The sequence below is a fragment of the Acinonyx jubatus genome, chromosome D1, assembly GCF_027475565.1.
Source record: "Acinonyx jubatus isolate Ajub_Pintada_27869175 chromosome D1, VMU_Ajub_asm_v1.0, whole genome shotgun sequence".
Lineage (NCBI taxonomy): Eukaryota > Metazoa > Chordata > Mammalia > Carnivora > Felidae > Acinonyx > Acinonyx jubatus.
Window position 1 is genome coordinate 10,496,207 of NC_069390.1, and position 14,994 is coordinate 10,511,200.

Genomic DNA, 14,994 nt, shown 5'->3' on the forward strand with positions numbered 1-14,994 from the left:
GCATAAGTGACTGTGCATTTGAACGTGGGTACACGTGAGTGTGGGAATGTATGGGTGTGTGAAAATGTTATGAGTGTATAAGGATGTGTGTGAGATTGTGTGAGCGTGTTTGCGTGTGTGTGTGCGTGTGTGCAGACAGGGTGGTCTTCAAGTAGCACAGGCACGGAGAATATGTGCATCGGTTTCCGGATTCAGGTTCGTGTTACTATCACCCTAAAGGCCTCTGCAAAGTCAGGAGGACCACACGGAACCTATGGCATCAAGATGGCACGGGAGATGGTCGAAGGGCATAGCCTGGGCCAGCTCTCACTTAAACCAGGGACAGAAATGTGACAAGTTGACTGAAAAAATGGCCCCAGTTCTCTACTGCTTCATGTATCCACACCTCTTGCAGCTAGAACTGGAGTCCATTCTCCCAGAACCTTGAATCTGGGCTGCCTTGAGGCATCCTTTGCCAATGGAAAGAGGCAGACACGGCCATGTGCCGGTTCTGACCTGAGGCCTCAGGAGGCCTTGGCTTCTTCTGTTCTGTCCTGGAAATTTACATTGGCACAGAACATGTCCAGGCTGGCCTGCTGGAGGATGAGACCCGGGCTGCAAAGCCAGTCTGCCCAGTTGTCCACACCGAGGCCCCATGCGTGTGAGAGAGTGCTGCCAAGGTCAGCAGGGCCATGTAGCTGACCCTCAGCTGAATGCAAACGCACTTGGGAATTCTGCCAAGCCAGGATCAGATCAGGAGAACTGCCGTGCTGACCTATAGACCCGTGAGCAAAAATAGATGCTGCTTGTGGTACGCCCATGAGGTTTCATAGTTGTTTGTTACACAGCCCTGTGGTGGTGATAGCTAACTGAAGCCATTCCTGTCTTTATGGTGGCTCTTTCATCTCCCACATCAGTGACCATAGGCCAGGGATCAGACAAGCTATATTGGCCCTCTAAGAACTAGAAGTAGCAAGAGAAATGGAAGCTCCAGACTGAGCCCAGTGTGAAGCCCGACCCCATCCTCACCCACCACTTGGAGCTGTTGTCCCCGCTGATGACCTGTGGACAGCCCTGCTCTCTAGCAGAGTGATTCCCGCCCTTGCTTTTCCTTTTAGGAATGCTCCATTCTCTCCTGTTATTTGCCAGTTTTTAGAATAGAGGGTATGGCCTTTGGAAACCTCTAAAGGTGCCCTTTTTTAAAAAATTTAAATTCAAGTTAGTTAGCATGTGGTGTAATAATGATTTCAGGAATAGAATTAGGTGATTCATCACTTACATATAACACCCAGTGCTCATCCCAACAAGTGTCCTCCTTAACGTCCATCACTCCTTTAGCCCATCCACCCTCCCAACACCCCACCAGCAACCCTCAATTTATTCTCTGTCTTTAAGAGTCTCTTATGGTTTGTCTCCCTCTCTGTTTTTATGTTATTTTTCCTTTCCTTCCTTATGTTCATTTGTTTTGTATCTTAAATTCCACATATGAGTGAAATCATATATTTGTTTTTCTCTGACTTGTTTCACTTAGCATAATAACTCTAGTTCCATTCCCATTGTTGCAAATGGTGAGCTTTCATTCTCTTTGACTGCTGAGTAGTATTCCATTGTGTGTGTGTATATGTATGTATGTGTGTGTGTGTGTATATATATATATATATATATATATATATATATATATATCACCTTCTTTACCCATTCATTGGTTCATGGACATTTGGGCTCTTTCCATTATTTGGCTATTTTCGATAGTGCTGCTCTACCACACATTTAAAGAAGAGTTAACACCTATTCTTTTGAATCTGTTCCAAAAAATAGAAATGGAAGGAAAACTTCCAAACTCATTCTACGAGGCCAGCATTACCTTGATTCTAAAACCAGACAGACCCCACTAAAAAAGAGAACTATAGACCAATTTCCTTGATGAACATGGATGCAAAAGTTCTAAACAAGATACTAGCAAACTGGATCCAAAAATATTTAAAAGAATTATTCACCACGATCAAGTGGGATATATTCCTGGGCTACAGGGATGGTTCGATATCCACAAATCAATCAGCGTGATACATCACATTAATAAAAGAAATGATAAGAACCACATGATCCTCTCAATAGATGCAGAGAAAGCATTTGAGAAAATACAGCATCCTTTCTTGATGAAAACCCCCAAGAAAGTAAGGATAGAAGGATCATACTCATGATCATAAAAGCCACATATGAAAGACGCACTGCCAATATCATCCTCCATAGGGAAAAAACTGAGATCTTTTCCCCTAAGGTCAGAAACATGACAGGGATGTCCACTCTCCCCACAGTTACCCAACATAATGTTGGATGTGCTAGCCTCAGCAATCAGACAACACAAAGAAATAAAAGGCATCCAAATCAGCAAGGAGGAAGTCAAACTTTCACTCTTTGCAGATGACATGGTATTCTATGTGGAAAACCCAAAGCCTCCTCTCAAAACCTGCTAGAACTGATCCACGAACTTGGCAAAGTCGCAGGACATAAAATTAATGTGCAGAAATCAGTTGCATTTCTATACACCACTAATGAGACAGCAGAAAGAGAAATCAAGGAATCGATCCCGTTTACAATTGCACCAAACCCCGTAAAAATGCCTAGGAATAAAGGTGACCAGTTTTAAAAATACCACCACTAGGAGGCCATGTATTTCAGTTCATCACAGGCATTGTTTTGTGATTCTTATTGCTGTTGTCATTATTCTTGATTTTCAGATTATTCCTTTTTTGGCCAGTGGGAGCCCCTTCTAACTGGCTCTGGCATCCTTCTGAGATGATCGCTGTGGCCACTGGCTGTTTCCTCTTTCTGGTCCAACGTATTCCTATACTTTAGTCCATTCTTCAAGGAGACTTGCTTCTTTTTATTTTATCTTATTAATTTTATTATTTTTAAAAAGTTTATTTATTTTGAGAGAGAGAGAGCACGTACACGCATGAGTGGGGGAGGGGCAGAGAGAGAGGGAGGGGTCAGAGAGGGAGAGAGAATCCCAAGCAGGTGTCTTGCTGTCAGCACAGAGCCCAATGTGAGGCTTGATCTCATGAACCGTGAGATCAAGACCTGAGGTGAAATCAAGAGTCAGATGCTTAACCGACTGAGCCACCCAGGAACCCAGCCCCGCTTCTTTTTGGCAGGAAATGATATTTAGAGGCTACAATCTGAGCATCAGGGTATTTATCAAGCTGAGTTGTTATTGTTTCTAGTGGGCTTTCAGTGAGGAGAGCTATTTTTTCATGGTGAGAAATAAAATATTCTTTTGTATTGCCTTCTTTTAAAAAAATTTTTAAATGTTTATTTTTGAGAGAGAGAGAGAGACAGACTGAAGTGGGGGAGGGCAGAGAGAGAGGGAGACACATAATCTGAAGCAGGCTCCAGGCTCTGAGCCTGATGTGGGGCTCAAACCCACGAGCAGTGAGATCATGGCCTGAGCTGAAGTCAGACGGTTAACCCACTGAGCCACCCAGGTGTCCCTACTTTTGTATTTATAATTCAAAATTTGTTTAATATTAGAAGAAAAGTGCCTGGCTTTTGAATATTTAGGTTTTCCCAGTGTTTAACTTCACTTTTTGGGTGTATAGTTCTATATAATTTGGTCATATGTGTGGATTCATGTCCCTGTCACCACAATCAGGACACAGAACTGTCCCATTGCCACAAAGATGCTCCCTCTTTTGGGCCATTATTACAGCCTCCTTCTACAATTTTTTAAATGTTTTAACTTTATTTATTTTTGAGAGGGAGAGAGAGAGAGAGAGAGAGCACAGGTGTGCATGAGTGGGGGAGGGGCAGAGAGAGAGGGAGACAGAATGGAAGCAGGCTCCAGGCCCTGAGCCGTCAGCACAGAGCCTGACACAGGCCTTGAACCCACAAACCATGAGATCATGACCTGAGCTGAAGTCGGAGCTTAACTGACTGAGCCACCCAGGCACCCCACTCAGCCTCCTTCTAACCATAACCCCTGCAACCACTGATCTGTTCTCCATCTGTAATTTCACCACTTTGAGAGTGTCATATACATGGGCTCATACAAGATGCAATCCTTTGGGATGGGCTTTTTCAAAACTCATGATATGCCTTTGAGATCCAAGCTGTGTGTATCAACAGCTTGCTCCTTTTCATTGCTGAGAGGTATTCCACTGGACGGATAAGGTAGCTCCAGCATTCATCCAGTGAAGCACATTTGTGTCACTTGCAGTTTTTGGTTATTCTGAATAGAGCTTCTATGAGCATGTGTGTCCAGGATTTTGTGTGAAAATAAATCTCACGTTCTCTAGGATAAATACCCAGGACAGAGACTGCTGAGTCACAGAGGAAGCATGATATGGAACTTCGTAATAGTCCAACAAACTGTTTTCCAGAGTGGCAATGCCACTTATATTCCCACCAGCAACGCATGCGATTTCCAGTTGCTCCTCACTCTCATCAGCACTGGGCATTATCAGTATATTTTATTCCGTCCATTCTAGTAGGCTTGTGGTGGTGTCTCATCATGGCGTGGTGACTGTGTTGAACATCTCTTCAACTGCTTATTTGCAATTCTATATTCTTTAAGTGCCTGTTCAAGTGTTTTGCCCATTTTGTAAGTGGATGATTTGTTTTCTTACCATTTGTTTTTTTACCATTTGTTTTCTTTACCATTGAGTATTTATTTTCTTACCATTGAGTGTGGAGAATCCTTTATATATTCTGAAACATTACTATATTGATAGGAAACTACACAGCATCAGGAGCTCTTTGTACTTCGTTCCACTGACTTTGTCATGGTGGGACTCTGGGTGAGTTATTCTCTGCGCCTCTGTTTCCTCATCTGTAAGTTATGTTTTGGGGATTCCACAAGACAGCAGGGGTAGAGAGTTCCTTTATTGTAAGAGTTCTTGCTGGATGGTGAGCTCTAAGAGGATGGGGGCCATGTTGGTTCTGTCCATTTTGTACCTGGGATGATGCCGCACCAGGGGAGACTGATGCAGAGCATACTGGTTACTGTAATAAGGAAATGCTTTCATTCTTGTCACCATGGGCCCCTGAGACCTCCAGACTCATCTGTCCAGTGGTTAGGCCCTCTCACTTCCTCTTGATCCAACAACTAAAGGACTAATGCCTGGCCAGAGACGTGTGCCTCCAGAACCCTGTTCCAGCACCGGGGCCTTTGCTTATCCAAATTTGTTGGTGTCATTGATGTATCAGTTGTTAAATATTTGGATTTTCACCTGGGTGTACCCTTGGCCTATAGCAAGTACTGAACCCCTATCTATACAAGATGACAGTATCTATGTGGTGCCCAGCACATGGTCATGTGTCCCTCCCCTCTTCTTTCACTGTCCTGGCAGTGCTCTGAATCAGGGATGCAGCCCAGGGGCTGCTTGGGGTGCAGGTCTTGACTAGGGATGACGAAGAAGGTGCAGCCTTGAGCTGGCATTTTGGATCCCCACCTCCAAGTTTTCCTCCCTGGTGGAGTGAGAATAGATTCCCCCAGGGGTTCCTCCCCCCTACCCTCCCTAGCACCATGCCCGGGCACTGCTCTCAGGCCAGCAGTGCTGCTTCCCTACCTGTGGGGTATACATGGGAACTGAAACCTTTTAGAGAAGAAAGGGAGCAGAAGGAACTGGAAAACAGGGGTGGTCGAAAGAGCTCTGGGGTGCGGGCCTGTTTTGTGTCCACTGCTCTGTGGCTGAGGCTCAGAGAAGGATTTTTCTCCGAGTCTCTGTTTCCTCACCTGTGAAATGGGCTGAGAATACCTACCTGGATTATTGTTGGGGACTAAATACCCAAGCTCTGTGAAACGTAGGTGCCACACACATATTAGGTGCCCATCCCACTTGCCCTCCTAGCCCTCTAGCTCTTGGATTAGAATGGTGTCTGGAAACACACTCGAAGTCGTCCATGGCGGTCACAGGGCCCTCTGGTGATTGGTGACAACAGTGTGTCACCCAGAAGTCCTGGCCTGGGAGGCTCCAGGCTCTCAGGTGTGATAGGATGGGGTTTAGACTCTCCACGCATTGTGCTGCCCACTCTTCTTTACTCCTGGTAGAAAAGAAATGCCTGAGCATCATTATTGATTGAAGTCCTTTGAGGAGCAGATATCACGTTAGCAAGAGAAAGGTTTGTGGGTCCCCTCCTCGATGCGTCAGTTGCAAATCATCCTGGAGTCTGTAAGGAGCCCTGCCGCCCTCTTGCGTGGCACCAGGAATATAGTTTCCAGCATCTTGACCTTGTCCCTGCTCGTAGACTAGAGCCAGGGCTCTGGAGGAAGGCAGAGATGAAGGGGCGCCTCCCACAGCTGACTGTCGATGGGGTGAAAGGCACATGCGGGGGCCCTGTTAGTCCATAGGGCTTCTTTGTGCCAATGGGGAAAGGTACCTCTTGTCAAGGAAGAGTCGTGCTTTAAATTAGCATGTATGTCTTGCACATCGGATAGCTCGCTCTTTGGGGTGGGGGTGGGGCACAATTCCAGAGCTCCAGCAGGCGGCGTGTGTGTCCATTTCCCTCTTCCACTCATTCCCCCACGAGTGCTGGCCGCAGTGTGTGCCCCCCTGCTACTCCCTCTGCTTCTTGGGGGTGACAGCGTGCCTGGGGAAGGGGCCGGAGTTGGACCTCCAAGCGCTCCGTGGCCGAGGCACCACTTTAGAAGTGGTCTCTACAGTGCGCACACACCAGGAGCCTGGGGGCAAATGCACCCTGCAGTTCACCAAGGTCAAAAGATGCCTAGAGCCCGGGGGACATTATTTATGAATTAAAAAAAAAACCCCAAAGACATCAATAACAAACAGAAATGAAGCTGAGGAATAAAGAAGGGAGAAAATGGTTGTTCGTCTGGGCCCAGCAATGGTGTTAAGGCCATGGGCACAGTGGTTTCAGGGAGAAGGGGAGATTTCTGCCACAATGGCTCCTCCTTGGCGCTGAAATGGGCAACCTGTGTCATCTATTGCTGGACAAAATGAGCTACACCTTTGGGGTGTTTTACCACTGGAGTGTCATTGGGGAAGGAAGGGCTGGCAGGGCCTGTAATGTTGGCTGGGCCAGTGGTAGGGTTGACGGGGCCAGTGGTGGTGCTGTTGGCTGGGTTGGCACTGAATATGGTTGGAATTGTCTGAAAGGCAAAGAATCTGAGGCCATCACCTTCCTCTGGCGTAAATTATACAAATGGCCACAAATTCTTCCCTTCACTGTTTCCGTGTCTTTGGGTGGACCTTCCCTCCTGGATGCTGGGCTTGGACACGTAACCTTCTTTGGCCAACGGAACAGTGGTAAAAGTGTGATGCAAGCAGAGACCTGGAAAGCGTTTGCGTGTTGGGGCTCATTCTGTCTTGTTGCTCCTTGGACTACTGAGGCTGCCTTGTAAAGAAACCTGGGCTCGCCTGCTGGACAAGGAGACAAGCGGACCGGTTGTCCCTGTTGACAGACAAGCTTTCCAACCGCCAGACCTGCAAGTAAGATCATCTGAGATCATCTAGCCACCGGCTAGTCTTGGAGCTCACAGTAGGGATCAGCTGAGCTGGCCCAGGCCAGAGATCGGCCCAACAGACCCAGAGAATCATGAGCCACATAAGTTTTGGGGTTGTTTGACAGGTAGCAAGGGCCAACTGACAGAGAAGTTGGTAGCTGGAAGTGGGGTAACAAAAACTGAATGCACGCATTGTCTTCGGGACTACGTGGCAAGAGGGGTCTGGAGAAGCAGTGAGAGCCCTGCCGTGGAAGGCTGGATCCATGGTTACCCACGGTAGGCAGTGATGGAACACTGTCCCGTTTTGGAAGACAGGAAATGCATGTGACAGCGTTTGGATTTGGCTGAGGAGACCATCAGGCAGAACATTGGGAACGTCAGCCGGTTGCTCCTGGAGGCGTATGATCAAGTACTGCAAGAAAGGGATCAGACGGAGAATTATTCAGTTTGCAAGTAGCAGTTACAGGGATATAGAGGGCCTGGAATTTGGTGGGTCAGGAAATCACATCATCTCTTGTTTCCTGGGTCCCCAATGTAGAAATGATACGCTAAGTAAAACTAGACCTGAGAACAAAGATCACATCAAGGAGGGGGTCTATACAGCTGTTGTTAGGGTCTTTGGAAGACTTGCACAGTGGCAGTGGGCCCCTTCAGCTAGACTCAGAAGCTTCTAAGAATCTTGGGTGCACCGACTGACAAAACCAAGTCCCCAAACAGATGTGGGTAGATCTTTAAAAGAGAATTTTTTTTTTACATGTATTTATTTTTGAGAGACAGAGAGCAGGCAGGGGAGGGGCAGAGAGAGAGAGGGAGACGCAGAATCCCAAGCAGGCTTCAGGCTCCGAGCTGTCAGCACAGAGCCGGACGCGGGGCTCGAACCCACAAGCTGTGAGATCACGACCTGAGCCACAGTCGGGTGCGAAACTGACTGAGCCACCCAGGTGCCCTGATGTGGGTAGATCTTAAAGAGAGGCGTGTCTATGGGCGCCCGGGTGGCTTACTCAGTTAAGCGTCTGACTTTGGCTCAGGTCATGATCTCGCGGTTCATGAGTTCTAGCCCTGCGTCAGGCTCCGTGCTGACAGCTCTGAGCCTGGAGCCTGCTTTGGGTGCTGTGTCTCCCTCTGTCTCTGCCCCTCCCCTGCTCATGCTCTCTCTCTCTCTCTCTCAAAAATAAACATTAAAACAATTAGAAACAGGAAAAGAAAAGGATTCTAATAAAGAGCATATGGCCACGTGGGAAAACCCAGAAGACTTGGCAAGTGTGGTGTCCTGAACGCCAAGGGAAGAGAGGCTCGAGAAAGAAGGGCGTGGCTGAGGGAATGAAATGCTGCTAATAAGTCAGGGAGGCTGAGGGCTGAGAACCTGCTTCAGATTTAGCCACGTGGGCATCACGGGGATTTTGACAAGAGAGGTTTTTGGTGAAGAGACGGAAAACCCCGACTAGAGTCAATTCGTGAGGGATGGGAAGGGCATGCAGACATGCTGTTCTGCAGACAACAGAGTTGCAGAAATTGTTCTGAAATCTTCCCTGTAAGGGGAAATGGAGAAACAGGGCAGCGTCTTTAGCTGGCTCTGGCATCAGGAGAGGGTTTCATCTTGCAGAGGGGAGAAATGACATGTCTGGGGGTTGTTGGGGGGGGGTAATTGAGTAGCTTGTGAAAAGTGATGATGTGGATAAGAGTGAAACGGAAGGTGGAAGCAGGTGCCAGGGTGGGGGGGGGGGCTGGGACATTTTCTCTGTAATAAATGGAGGGAAGGCAGGCCATGGTTTCAGCGAGGGCTTTGGTCAGGGCTTGTAATTCTCTTCCGAAGGCATTCAGTTACTTGGTGGAAACGGGAAGCAAGCTCTTTAGGAGAGAAGTGGGGAGGAGGTCTTGGGGTTTGCAGAGAGAAGGTAAGATACAAGGTTGTCGTCTAGAGATCGGGAGAGTACAGACCAGGGAAGGAAACAGAATAGCTAGACGGGTTTTCAGGCACCAGGGAGGCAGCCAGTTGGGCTGAACCAGGGTTGGGGTTTTGCAGAGCAAACTGGGGTGGGAGGGGCAAGGGACTTGGGAGCTGTTGTAATGGTTGAGCCATGGGGGGAGTCTGAGCTGAGCCACGAGGAGCACGGAGTGGAGATGGTGAGAGGGTGGGAGCCTGATGGGCTGCAGGCCCTGCGGGAGCAGGAACTACAGGGCTTGGCGGTGAGCTGGAAAGCTAGGAGGTGGAGGTCGGCGGTGACCGGGTTCAGGTGTGACCCTGAGAGTGAGTGACTGAGGCAGGGTGGAAGAAGCCATTACCAAGGGGAAGGAGGACTAGTTTCCATTTCTTTTCTGAGTAGGCTTCGCACCCAGTGCGGAGCCCAACGTGGGGCTTGAACTCATGACCCCCAGATCAAGACCCGAGCTGAGATCAAGAGTCGGATGCGTAATGGACTGGGCCTCCCAGACACCCCATAGTTTCCTTGTACTCAGTGGAAAGGGAGGTTGCAGAGAGGCGAGTCTTGCAGACATATCTCTCTTCTCCTCCTCTGCCTTATTGGGTTTGCCCTCATTTGTGTGGGGCTGATGGTTGGTGGAGGAAATCCTCTTTATGGCCATCTGGCTTATTTCCTGCCTGGACGTATTTTGCTAATATTTGCTGAAACCAATCACACAGTCCCATTAGAGATTGGCGGATGCACCCTGCTGACATTTATTTACTCCAGTCTTTTTATTGCCTCCCATGCCCGGGGGGGGGGGGGGCTCTGATTATCAAGGGCACAAGAGGATGGGTGGGTCAGAACTAATTCATTCCCACCGTGAGCGGGTAGCTGGGGACATCATGATTCTAGTGCACAGAGGACAGTGACTGTTGTCTTCACCATCACCACATGCTTCTCTTCTGTTCTGGGGCCAGCACTGCGGACATGGCAGGATGAGGTGGCCAAAGAGCAACGTCTTTGTAGGCAGGGGACATAGATTCAAATCCACCTCCCCCAGTTACTAGTGGTGTGGGCGTGGGCAAACGACCCTTTCTGAGGTCCAGATTTTCAGATTTCTTGTTCTTAAAACATAGTGCCCCTCTGTATCGTTTGTGAAATGAGATAATGCAGGTGAAAGGGCATGGAGCAGAACAGTTTAGTAGATAGTAAGGACTCGACATCAATTCCTTCTTTTTCAGAAGACTGAGTCTATCCGTAGATATTGTTGGGCACCTACATCCCTGTGCCGTGTTCAGTAGTAGTGAGTGAGGGATACTCTTTGATGGTAAAAGACTTCTGGCAGCCTTTGGACTGGCCCCACGGGGAGTCCTTTATGGAGTTTTATTGGTGTCTTACCTGGGCAAAGTCTAAACTTGTTGTTTCTGCCTTCGTTGCCCTTCCATCTGTCTAGGCTCTCCCTATTGACCCCTGGTCGCTGATTTAGCTTTATGAGACACAAAAAAGGGTACTTGGCAGTGGCCTCACCTGGGCAGGAAGTGGGGAGAAGAGGAGGCCAGAGGGAAGGTGAGGGACTTGGGTGTTCTGGAAGCTTCGGTGGGAAATAGATGGGCTGGGACTGAGTCTTATCCAGCACTCCGGTTGCTCAACTCCAAAGGGGAGAGTTATCCCTCTATCTTCCAGGTGATAACTCGGGGAGTGTCTTACTTGATTTTAGACATAGTTTATTCTTTGGCAAAGCTTCTCAGTGGAGTTGTCTAAGGACGGTATGGGCTGCCTTCGGAGGCACCAGCATGATATATGCCACCATATAAGGGGCTCAAAATCAGAAGGAGCAGTCATTTGAGAAGATGCTATTGGGCAAAGGGTCTCAAACCTCAGTGAGCGTTGGGATCATCTGGCAGGCTTGCGGAAGCACAGACTGCCGGGCCCCATCCTCAGAATTCCTAAGTAAGCATGTCTGGGGTAGGGCCAACAGGCTCCCAGGTGATGCTGATATTATACATATGGGGACAATGACAGAGGATATTCAGGCATCAAATGGAGATTATCTTTAAGTTCTTGGTCACCTCTGGAATGCTATGTGCCTATGAGCTTTTGAGGGGAATATTACTGAAATTTGGGTTTTTTCCTGAAACTTTTTCCAGCCTTCCCCATTTCAGTAAGTGGCTCTTCACCCAGTTAGCTAAGACAGAAACCTTGGCATTGCTCCCAATTTCCCCCTCTGATTCCACTCCCCCCCCCCCCCCCCCCCAGTCCATGAGCCCTAAAGATCTCCCCTCCAAGCCATGTCCCAAATCTTCCTCTTTGTCTCCACTGTCACTACCTAGCTCAGGCATTCAGCGGATTGTTAATGGGCACCTGTGTCCCCAGGCACTTCCCGGAACTGTGGTTGAGTGCCTACAGCTTCCGTCTGACTTGATTTCACCAGAACAGTCTGATTACCAAGGGCAACAGAAGGTGAGTGGGTCACAGCTAATCTTTTCTCACCATGAGAATAGCTTGGAACATAATGATTCTGGCACACAAAGGGCGATCTTCCTCCTCCTCCTCCTCCTCATCGTCATTATCTATCTCCAGGGTGGGCACATGTTTCTGCAAAGGGTCCAATAGTAAATATTTTAGGCTCTGCAGGTTGTATGGTCTCTGTTGTAGCACGGAAGCAGCCAGTCAACCAATGGGCCTGGCTGGTGTCCCAATAAAACTTTATTTACAAAAACATTTGGTGGGCCAGACCTGGCCTTCCCACAGGCCTTACTTTGCCAGCCCCTGTACTGGACTATCACTAAATCTCCTCCCAGGTCCACCTGCCTCCCTCCTTCACCCTCCTCCTATCCTTTCCCTACAAATCAGGCAGGGTGGTCTTTCAAGCTGTAAACCAAATTACATCACTCTCTTGCATAAACCACCCCATGGCTTTTAGCCCTAGAATAAAATCCAAAGCCCTCTGTGGCCCCTGCCAGCATTTCCAGCCCCTTCTTGAGACATTCTCCATCTTCTTCACTAGGTTCTTCCAGCTGCACTGGCTTTCTTTCCAGTTCCCTGGATACTCCAAGCTCTTTTCCGCAGGAGCGGCTTCACACAGCTTCCTCTTCCTGCCTGGAATGGTCTTTACTGCCTTCTCTGTGTGGCTAGTTATTCTTAGCCTTCACGTCTCCTCTTTGGAGGGGCCTTCCATGCAGAAATTCTGCCCTCTTCTCCATTTCCAGTAATGCCTATACAAGCACTCTGTTTCCCCATGACTGTCGGCACTCAACTGATCACGTGACTTGCCAGTCCAGCGCTGGGGGGGGGGGGGGTGTGTGTGCTCTCCAGGAGGGCGGGAACTACCTCTGCTCCATCCAGCACGTGGCATACAATAGGTACTTCGTGTCACTGAATGAATGACTGAGGGAGTGGGTACGTAAGGGATTCTTTCCTGGAAGCAAGAGGATACTCTTCATTCTAGGGAGTGTCTGGTGATAGCTGCTGTGTCCCATGTCTTATCCTGAGCCTGGCAAGACAGCAGGGAGCTGTCGAAGATGTTGGGTCTGCACCCAGGAAGACATCCACGTGAATGCTATAAACTGTGGGCAGCACGAGTCCTGGGAGGGAAATGTCAGGGAAGTATGGGCTGCCTCACGGCACAGGGGCTGGGGTCCCGGGAAACAGATGCCTTTCCTTGACACCCACACAGATACTGACACTGTAATGCACCTTCCAAAGAGTGAGCCCGCTTTCCCAATGGAAGGTCGCAAAGTTCTTAGGGAGGTCGAGAGGGGCTATAAATGTCGCAAGTGTGAATTAGCTACTGTGACCCATAGCCACAGTCATATTTTTTCAACTGCAACACAAAAATCAGGCTTTTTTTTTTCCAGTTAAGATAAAAAACAAAACAAAACAAAACAAACCAACAGCCCTCGAAGTTAAGCCCTGGACGTCATCACTGCCAGGTCACATTGCGCATCTCTCCGCTGCTCCCACTCTAGATGCCTGCTTTTCCTTTGGAGGCTTCAGGCTTTAGGAACCTAAGACAGCTTCCCTGGGGAAGTAGCACTTGAACTTACCAGTGGAGGAGATGGGGGCAGGCATATCAACTAGGAAACAGAATGATCTCTTCCATAAGAAATCCCACTTTGGGGGATGATGAGCCCTCAATTCAAGACCTGGCTGGAAAGCAGTGTAAACACTTTATAGAGCTTTTGTGCAGTGATGAGCACATTTGAATCCCAGTCTCACTCGAGAGCTGGATCTCAAGTTCCCAGGAGACAGGCTTGAGTACCTGGGCTGGGAAAAGGGGCCAAGGGCAGTGCCTTATTGTAGAGCAATGCTGGAGGGCCAAAAGGAGAGAGAGGAGCTCACGCAGGAGAATGAGGAGGGCATTTGGAGAAGCTGGAGTGGAACTAGCCTAGTGTTTTAAGGAGAGGGCGGTTTGCTGGGTCAAATCCTACAGAGGTCAAGTAAGATAAGGACAGGAACAAAGCCCCTGGAGGGCATTGGTGACTTTGGTGATAGCAAAATTGCCACTGGATGGGGAGTTGGGGGAGAAAGCCAGTTGGGGGGAGGTGCCAGCTGAGGAGGCAGAGACGGTGTTTCTGACTGTCATCGCCTTGTTTTCCTATGATGTGTCCCTGTTTCTGCAGGGAGCTCTGGACTGGAGTCTGGGTTCCAGTCCTGTCTGGGCTCCTGGCTGCTCTGATGATGCTAGATGGCCAAGGTCTCTTCCATTTTCTATGCTCCGTTGTTCTAGGGAGGCTGGGAGTGAATGGCATTGTGCAGACGGACCGCTTATGACATGGTGCAGAGCAAGGATAAACATTTGTTGCCCACAGGAAGCTGTGAGCTGTCACTTCAGGTGGAAGGCCGTCTGGGATGAGGGGTCTAGCTCCCAGCACATTATCAGGGCAGGTGGTGGGATGGGAAAAGGGCTCTGCTTTGATCTCCAAGATGACCCACACTGTAGGAGGTGAGGCTTGTCAGGAGTGTCTAAGTTAACTCACAGGTCGGACAAGTCAGGAAAGAGACTCTGAGGACCGAGTGGGAGATCAAGGTTGAGGGTTTGAGGTCTGTGGAGGGAGCAGGTGTGGGATGAGATAGGGCAGTGAGAGGCAGCAGTAAGGAAGAGGGCAGAGAGAAGGCCAGACTTGCTCTGCTCACCCAGACCTCGAAGAGTAGTCTAACTGGGCCAGTCCCTTTTGGGGAGCCCAGTGTACTAACATCTCAGCTTACAGAACAGATGAGTGAAGGGCTGGTCTAGAAGCAAGATATTACATGCCCCGTATTACATTTTGATTGTCCATGATTTCCTGAGACCTGGTCAGTTCTAGCAAATGACAACCCACCGCAGCCTTGGAACCTGACTAGCCGATGGGCATCCCAAGGATCCCTGTCAGAGAAGATGCAGAAGAATTCTGAAAAAGCCACTGAGAAGAAACTTTTTAGATAAAGCCAGAGGCTAAATATATTTACAAGAGTAAAATCATGTTCTAACCTTTTCGAAGCCAACTGCCATCATGTATATTTAAATAAATATTTAAATTAATGTGTGTAAACCTAGAAGTTCTAGACATAGCCAGTTCTCTTTGGATTATTCTCTTTGCCTTTATAAATAAAGGTGTGTGAGCCTCATAATTTTGGAAGATACCTTAACATTGCCTGAAGACAATGTTT